At 40.5% G+C, this 9,431-nt stretch overlaps 1 protein-coding gene across 2 annotated transcripts in view; it reads right to left on the reverse strand.

Annotated features, from left to right (window-relative positions):
* The window catches only part of SHOC2 (SHOC2 leucine rich repeat scaffold protein), a 71,027-nt gene extending 61,942 nt beyond the window's left edge, over positions 1–9,085 (reverse strand). Inside the window, exon 1 of one of the 2 annotated variants that reach the window (XM_042458614.1) lies at positions 9,020–9,085. The gene's annotated coding sequence lies outside the window, so the exon portion shown is untranslated. Of the gene's footprint in view, positions 1–8,773; positions 8,794–9,019 lie in introns of those variants that run through there. The other variant, XM_042458613.1, reaches the window with a different exon arrangement.
* Positions 9,086–9,431: the final 346 nt, after the last annotated feature.

Raw genomic sequence — 9,431 nt, forward strand, 5'->3', positions numbered from 1 at the left:
TATCATGATGACTAAGAACGATTACTTTAGAATAATACCTACATACCCTAAAGCCAAGTGCCAAGTGCTAGCCAGAGATAAACCAGCCACCGTCTGACTTTGGAAACTAAGCAGGTTTATCTCTGGCTAGCACTTGGATAAGATGCCAGCAATGAATACCAGGTGCTATAGGCTACATTTCAGAGAAAAGAACATCATTTTTCATATAATCAGGATATCCACTAGACTCTACACATATTAGGTATATTCAAGTGCTGAAGCAAATGATGCCCATTCACATATGTATCTCAAAAAAAATTGAAATTTCTTTAAACTCAACCCAGTCAAAAGGAATTATTTGGAATGTAATAGGCCTATAATCATGTCTACTGCAGAAAAGGTACCAAGAGCTTTCCAAGCACTTTCAAATACAAGCTGTCAAGACCATCAATAGAAGAAATTTCAGAGTTCAATAAATCACAGATATGTGTTATTCATCTTCTGAAACAGATGAAGAAACTGAAAAGGTTAAGAAAGGGATGTTTGTTAAGCATTTACTAACCATTTTTCTGCCCACCAGGTCCTTAAAGTGATGTAAAATTAAATATTGTTAAAAAATACAAAAAAAAAACCTAAACAGATAAAAGCATATAAGTCAACAACAGCAATATGAAATAATACATACATGAAAATTTTCCCCATAGCTATCAGTAACTAGGACTAGCCACATAGAAGTACCATCCTGTACAGTCCCCTTTTAATAAAATACACTGCCATCTCTAAACAAATCTCCCTACTCCAAGAACATATTTTATAACAAACAGCTATATAGCAAGCATGAATTCAACTGTTCAGCAAACAGTATGTCATAAGCTATGATAGTACAAATACTTCAAAATGTCTTTACATCGTGTAAAAGGCATTGTTTCTTCAGAATAGTGTATGGAAAGAACTGGAGTTGACAAATGACAGTCTCTTAACTACCAGGCTAACTGAGGCTGCCCTAGTGACCCTGCCACAACGCAAGACGTCATTAATATTTCTTAGCAGATTGTGGTCTAATATGCCTTAGGAGCTACTGCAAACACAAGTAGCTACCTACTCAGAAAGCACTTCCACATATAAGAGCATTTAAGGTCTACACACCATGGATCTCACTGAAAGCACACATGCTGAGTAACTGCAATTAGCTGTTTGCAAAACTGTAAGAATGGGCATGTGTCATCACATACCCATACTCAGTTTTTGGCATATTAGATCGTCCCCAAATTGAAGTGCTTCTTATTAAGATGTGTCACACCTGAAGCAGTTGATCAGGGCTGAGGGTGTTTTAAGAGTATTTAGGGCCAAAAAATGAAAGAGAACTTGCACAACAAATGAAAGAGTAATCACCATGTTTTGTGCTGTCTGGGAAAAATATAGCAGGGATTTGGGGCTGCTCTAGCTCTGGAACTCCCTACCAAGGAATGCTGAGCCAGCCTCCTCCCTGTTATCCTTCCACTGGCAGGCAACCATCCTTTTTATTCAAGCAGGCCTTTGAAAACTTGCCTCAGTTGTCATGAAAGGGGATTTTAATGGGAAGGTGCCATACTTTTGCTATTACTGCACTTTTAATTCAACCATGTTGAATTCAACCATAGTTTAATTTTTATTTGTTGTATACCTATCTGTGCCTTTTTCTTCTTTTTCTTCTTCCTTTAGTTGCTCCTTCTATGAAAAGACTTGCACCATTGGGGCGGGGGGGGGGGGGGCCTATGAGTAATGTGGAGGTACCTTTAGTTCCCACTGATAACTTGGAGAATGAACACATACCCCTATGACCTGCCTACATAACTGTACTGTATAATATCGCCTCCAAATGATAACCAAGTAACAAGTACCTTTTGGTCCAACACACTGCAGAAATAATCCAGTTTGAGACCACTTTAACTGCCCTGGCCCAGTGCCAGAAAATCCTGGAAATTGTACTTTATTGTGGCAACAAAACTCTCTGATAAATAAGGCTAAATGTCTCACAAAACTACAGTTCCCAGAAATCCCTAGCATTAAGCCAAGGCACTTAAAGCAGTCTCAAACTGGTTATTTCTGCAGTGTGTTTTGGACCTTTGTCTGTGCTGAAGGGGGTAATCAGATTTCACAAACATAACCCCCACCTCCTTCCCCCTAAAGAAGCTTCAGTTGCTCTAATAAGTTAGATGTCTTGCCTCTACCTGAGAGAATATTTTCAGCACAAAGTTTCATTTAACTGTTTCATTGCTAAACATAAAAGAAATCTTGCTAGCAAGCACATTTAATGGAATAGAAATGTTATACTGTAAAGTTTCATAAAAAGTGTTTTTTACCTATTTTAATCGGTTACCTTGAAAAGAAAAGGACAGTAAGCCATGCAAAATAAGTCACGCTACAATACTTCCTTCAGGCAAGTATAAAACAGTATTTATTCCGTTTAAATTATCTACAGCTGAAAATAATATAGCTAAACAAAAATTAGTAAGTGTCTAGGAGTGACGCAGAATTGCTTATAACCAATACAATGTTTACATGAGAAGATTACTGGAAAAGCACATACTAATAATGTTAGGCAGAGAAGTGTTTTTACGATGGAAAATTCCTGTTTCAAGCCAGTTTGAGTACTAGAGGTGTGTCTGTTGGAAAACAGGCTGTAGGCAGCACTGTACACATAAATGAAACAATGTAACCCCAAATGCTTTCCATCCTACTAAAATGTCGTTTAAACAGAAAATGAAATGCTGTGTAAGAACTGCATCAGTCACAGCAATGTCAACTACAGTACAACACAAAGATTGAGTCCTCACATATCTAAGCACTTTCTGTCAAGACAATAACCCAGGGATCCACAGAAACCTTCTTACTAGGGAAAAGCAATGTGCTGGTGCACAATGCTAGATTACTCCTGCTGACAGTAAGCGAAGCTAAGCAAATCACAGCTTCACTCTGTGATTTATTTTGGTTGTGTGAACATGGGCATAACTGCCATTTGGGTATGTTCTCCCAGCACCCCTAGCAGCATCAGCACAAGCAGTTACTTGGAAAGGTTGTTGCAAAACAATTGCAAAACCTTGACACAGGTCTGGAGCAAATCAGACAATGCTGTTTTGTGGCTTCTACTAGGAACCCCAAGTTGATTGTGTACGTATCTCAGTTTTGGGGTGTTGCAAAATGCAAGTGGTTTGTTGCAAGATGTTGCAACACAATTGCAAAACTTTGGCGCAGGTTTAGAAGGTATTCCAAATTGGGGGGTTCATAGTTAACAAAGCTATCTGCATATTAAGTTTTCACAATGGGATGAAAATATTATGGAACAAAGCTTTCAGAAAGTACAACAGGGTGGCACACACCAGTGTCCTATTCACACACAACAAACTAAAGGCCGCATGAATCCCTGTCTTGTCCTGCTATGTGAACATACACCATGTATTCTTCATCCCACCACCCTTCTCCTCCTTGTTTCTCCAGTTACTCTATCATTTTTTAAGTTGTGGAAATAACATAGACAGGATGCAAACTCCTTCTGCATATTATGAAAAAACTACTAGCTCCAAGCCTTCGCTGTACCTTTGGCCTATAACTCCCACAACACAACCAATGGTAGGGGACTGGGGGAGTAGTTCAAAAATATTACAAGCAGCAAAGACTCCTGATCCCTGCTATAAAGGACAGCTACCAAAAAAACCTGAATATCAGAAACCAAATCCTGCCACACATCCTAAAACAGAGTCACATCTCCAAATACAAGCATTACAGATGCACTAGATGAAGCAGATAACTAGATTTAAGATGCACTGTCAAGGTGTACAAAAAACAAACCACCTAAAATAAAGTTACCTTATTCACTTATTTTAAAAAAAACTTTCACCTATATTCAAACATTTGCTAACTCTTGATACTGCTATCCAAACGTTAAAAAATTAGGGGGAGGGGGCTTGATAGTATTCTACACCACTGATACTCATTCCAAGATTCCTACTGTACTACAGCAGACACAATGATTTGAGCTCATATGATAGTTCTTGACCAAGTTCTCATGCCTTATTAAACCTAGAAGAAAAAGAAAACTCTGGTGGGTACAAGAAACAAATCAACAGTGGCACAAACTATCAGAGCAGTATTTGACAATTTGCCATCCAGTTTATATAACCAGCAAATGAAAAATGAGAAGCCTGATCCTATCATCTATGTTCCTAACCAAAACAGAATATTACAAGGTCTACACTACTCCAAAATCATTCCAAGCTCTTCTCTTGTACCAGTCTGTTTCAACACTCTTTACTAATTGTGAGCCAAACTAAGGCATTTGCCTATCAATTCTTAGTTATATATTACAATGCACACCAACACATATATTAAAACAACCTATTACAACATTAATAGATAATCGAATTCAAATTGTTTCTATGGATTATTCATTAGAAAATTAATGAAATGAAACTACAAGAAGTACACACAGAAAATTATGAAATGCAGAGATCTTGTAGTACCTTTGAGACTAACTGAAAGAAAGAAGCCGCTCTGAGAGCCTTTAGGGCTGAAGGGCAGGGTATAAATACCGTAAAATAAAATAAGTTGGGAGCATGAGCTTTCATAGACAAAAGTCTACTTCCTCAGATGCATATGGTGCATCTCATCAAACTCATCAGGGGCTCCATATGCATCTGAGGAAATAGACTTTAGTCTATGAAAGCTCATGCTGCCAACTTTCTTTTAGTTAGCCTCAAGGGTGCTACAAGATCTCTCTACATAGTGATTCTACAGATTAACACAGCTACATCTCTCAAAATTCTGAAATGTTCATAAACCAGTAGTCTCAAAAGGCTGTTGCAAAAAATTATTCATTGGTGCTATGGAAGACTTGAGTGTCTAGCATCCCTAAACAAGAACCTGTTTCTAGCATTAGACAGCTACCTAAGACAGTTGATAGATGAATGTGTATCCCTCCCTGCATCATGACATCTGCAGTCTGAAGAAAGACCCACCTTCCTCCTGTCATCATTACAGACAAGGAAATCACTGTTTACGCCTATAGGAGCATGCAGTATTACATCTTTAATTTAGACTATGCATCTGAATTTTTTTCTTCTGTAAATGTCAAGCACAAAACGCTTACCCCCTCAACCTCCTAAAGCATCCTGCCAAGCTGCATGTCAATGGCCACAGCCTGTTCACTTCACTTGAGATATCCAGAGAAACTCAGTAACCCAACAAAGCCAATTTACATGTGATGATTATCACAAACCAAAATGAATCCAGCTGCCATCTGTTAGGTAACCTACTCTGTCATTTGCTAAGAAGACAGATTAAACCATGATAAAATCTAAAATTTTAAATCTAAGTTAATAGTAACTGACTTTTTAAAAATTTAGCTTATTTAAGATATGACCCTGAATATAATAAATGTCACAAAAAGCTCTTGATAAACACTGGGCAGAAGTCCAGAGATCAGGAATGTATTTATTCCTACGATATGGCTAACAGCATTGTATAACTTTAAATATGACCAACATGATTTAACGTCTTTATTTTAAATTTAAAAAAATTATTTTGGAGTAAACACAAGCAGATTTTTTCCTATAGAAAATTACCTAAAATCTAGATCAATTACAAAAAAGAAAATATTCATACCAAAGCAATTTTACATTGGTAAGTCTACAGCATACAATCAAAACTCAGTCATAATTACTCTGTCTGTGAAAGCAGATATGTCCCCATCCATAAGCAGTAATTAAAAACATTGCTCCGCAGACAAAACTACATTTCACAAATTTACATAATAACCCATCAAGTTGAGAGGTTTCAATTCAATCATTCTAAAATTTAAAATAGTAGTATTCCTTTTAATAAAACATGAAATGAGCAAGTCTGAGACACACAATGCTGAAACTACATGTTCAGTTAAAAAAAACCAACTATAGTGGACTGTATGTCTTTATAGAGCCAGTAATCCCAATACAACGTATGTGAAAACATACTTTAAATAACTATGAAATGGACTTTTCAAGACCAGTACACAAATATTACATCCTTTACATTTGATAGATTAAAAAATAATCTCTTAACACAGCTCTAACAGAATCTCTGAAAGGAAGAGTTGTTGAGACATAACATCTGCTATTAAAAATGTCACTACTGTATTGCCCTCAAATAAAAGCAGTCACAAAAAACATCCAAGCCTTTCAATAACTCTTATTTCCCTTTGATCCTCATGAAAAAGACAAGATGCCATTCTCAACTTCCTTAACTGGAATCACTGCCACACAATATATATTTAAAATGAAACGTTTCACAAATCAGAAGCTTGGCCTGCAGAAAAGACCTGCTAACATCAATCTGATCTGCCTTGCAGAAGTTCAGTAAAGCCATCCTGCATTCGCATTGCTGCAAAGAAACATGCATTAACACATATCTCTACAGCTTTTTTTTGCAAAGAGTTATTGCCATCTGTATTTTATTGTTTATTGGACTGGCATCCCTCCTTTGTCCCAAGATCGTATTCAAGGTGGCTCTGGGTCTTTAAAGCCAGTGAAAACCTGTGTCTGCACCTTCCTCTCTCTCTGTGTGTGTGTGTGTGTATCTTAAAGAAGTGCCCCCCCACAAAAGAAAAAATGCTACCAGAAAACCTCTTTGTTGTAGCAGTAAATAAAGAAGTTGCTGACGCCTGGTGTCTCTCTGATTTCACTGGGGGAAATCCTTCCTTTCGCCCATCTCCAGAGGATGCCTGCTCCAGGGGCTTTTGTGCGCCGGAGCCTTCCTCCTCCTCGCCTTCTCTCTCTGTCTCTCCTGCGGCTCCTTCTCAGTCTTTTCCTTCTGGCCTCTGAGGCCCAGCCCTCGCCTCCTGTCAACAGCAGCAGCTCCAGCCCAGCTGGGCTCCGAGGCTCCCACACCTACAGCCTCCTTTCACCATCTCCACTCCTGGGATCCAAGGAGCACACACACACACAAACCCCCAAAAAAGGAAACCCACCCAGACCCACCGGTGGCATGCCTTCTTCTCCCCCAGCCCTGGGTCACTCCTGGCAGCCTCCGCCAGAAGGGAGGCTCCTCAGAACAGGTGCAGCCAGACACACAGCCCCTCTCTGAAGCTGGGGGCTGCTTTCGCCTCCCCAGCCCCCATCATGAATTATGAATGCACCCCCCCTTTCTCTCCCACCCCCAGACCCTCCCCTCCCCTCCTCTGATCTTTCCTCTCCCCAAAAACCCTCCCTCCTCATCCTTCACCTCTTTTGCTTTCAAAAAATGACCCCCCAACCACCCCCTCCTCCCCACAGGTGCAGCCCCCCTCTCTCTCTGAAGCAGAGGGGTGAATTTCACCCTTCCTCCCAGGTGCAACCAAATCTTTCATCTTCCCACCCACCCGCCCCCATTACCTTTCCTCTCCCCCCAAACGCCCCACCCTCCACCCTTGATCTGTCACCTTTTCTGCTCTCCTTTGCTGGACACCCCCTCTCTCCAAAAAAGTGACAACACCCCCAACCACCCCCTCCCTCCTCCCCACAGAGGCAACCCCCCTTTTTCTCTCTGAAGGAAAGGCTTTCTCCCCGCATTCCTCCTCTCTCTTCCCACTGGACCCAGGGCAACCAGGTGGGTCCTCACCGCAAGGGAGGACCAGAGACAGCAAAATGGAGGGGCCTTGAGGAAGGAAAAAATGTAGGGATCTGACCGAATGAATGCTACAATACAACACTGATATACTTGTAATATGCACTGGAACGCATATCAATTCACTCACACACTTCTAAATGTACACTAATATATGTACAAATCCATACATATATGCACATATAACATACACCAACATAAATTCACTAGTACCCATCTAAATGTACACCAATATATGTATATACATACACAGATACATATAATATACACTAGTGTACATATACATTCACCAATACAAACCTAAACATGCATTAATACATGTACGCATATACACATACATATAATATACACTAATTTATACATATATAAATTCACCAATGCACATCTAAATCCACCGATACCCATCTAAATATATACTAATATGTATATGCACTAAGAGAAATATTAGTTCACCAATATACACACACACACACTACACATATCATATACACTAACAGACATATAAATTCACCAACAGCCATCTATATATAAACTAATATACGTATTTGCATATACACATACATATCACACACACATACACACACTAATATACATATATTCACCAATATCCCTCTAAATACACACTAATATAAGTATATTGTTTATTTATTTATTTATATCCTGCCTTTCTCCCAAAGTGGGACCCAAGGCTGCTAATATACATATTTGTGTATACACATACATATCATACACACTAGCATACATATATTCACCAATATCCCTCTAAATATACACTTATATATATATATATATATATACACATCATACACACTAATATAGATATATTCACGAATATCTCCCCAAATATACACTAATGTATGTACTACACATACCCATCATACACACTAATCATAAAATCATAGAATAACAGAGTTGGAAGGGACCCCAAGGGCCATATATTCACCATTACCCATCTAAATGTACACTAATATACATATATGCATATACACAAATATATCATACGCATTAACAGACATATATTCACCAACATCCCTCTAAATATACCCCAATACACTGACTTGCACACACACTAGCAGACACCTATACTAAACCCACACATGCCTGCAGATACAGGTACAGAGGCACTGATACAAATGCACCCATATGATCCCTGCATGTAAATCCACGTTCATAGACATACAGAGCCAGCTGCTCAGTCTTAGTCCTCCTCTGCTCTGGAGCCACAACCAACTTCCATTCCCAGAATGCCCTCGCAGTCGCAGGGAGACCTGGCGGTGGAAAGCGGGGCCAAAGCGGATTAACCCCCCAGTGTGGACGACCCCTTCCTCTCCCCCGCATCCCTTCCCTTCCTGCCTCGCCTCCCTCGCGTTCTCCTCTTCCCTTCGACGCCCAGCTCTTCCTCAGGCCCTGCTCCTGCTCTCCTTACCGTCCGCCATCCCCAGCCGCCTCGGCCGCTCTAGCCCTCCGTCTCGCTCTCCTTCTCTCCCTCTCCGCCGCCGTCATCACGGGACTCTCCGCCCACAGTCCTCCACGGCGACCATAGAGAGCGGGAGGGCGGCAGGCAGGTAGAGCGGCGCCTCGGCTACAGCGAATGGGCGCCGCCATCTTAACTGAGGGCAGTGAAGTCTTGGTTGCCCCGCCGCCATCTTAGGTGAGGGCAGAGAAGTCTCGGTTGCCCCTGGCAACGGGGATTGGTCTTGGGGTTTTTTGTTGTTATTGTTGTTGTGGGCCTTCTTCTCATAAGGCTTTCCTTTCTTGACATGTTTCTATGGCTTTTCCCCTGAGGCTGAGAGAGTGTGACTACTTGCCCTAAGGTCACCTCAGGGGGTTTCTGTTTT

Source organism: Sceloporus undulatus, chromosome 3 (assembly GCF_019175285.1).
Source record: "Sceloporus undulatus isolate JIND9_A2432 ecotype Alabama chromosome 3, SceUnd_v1.1, whole genome shotgun sequence".
NCBI lineage: Eukaryota > Metazoa > Chordata > Lepidosauria > Squamata > Phrynosomatidae > Sceloporus > Sceloporus undulatus.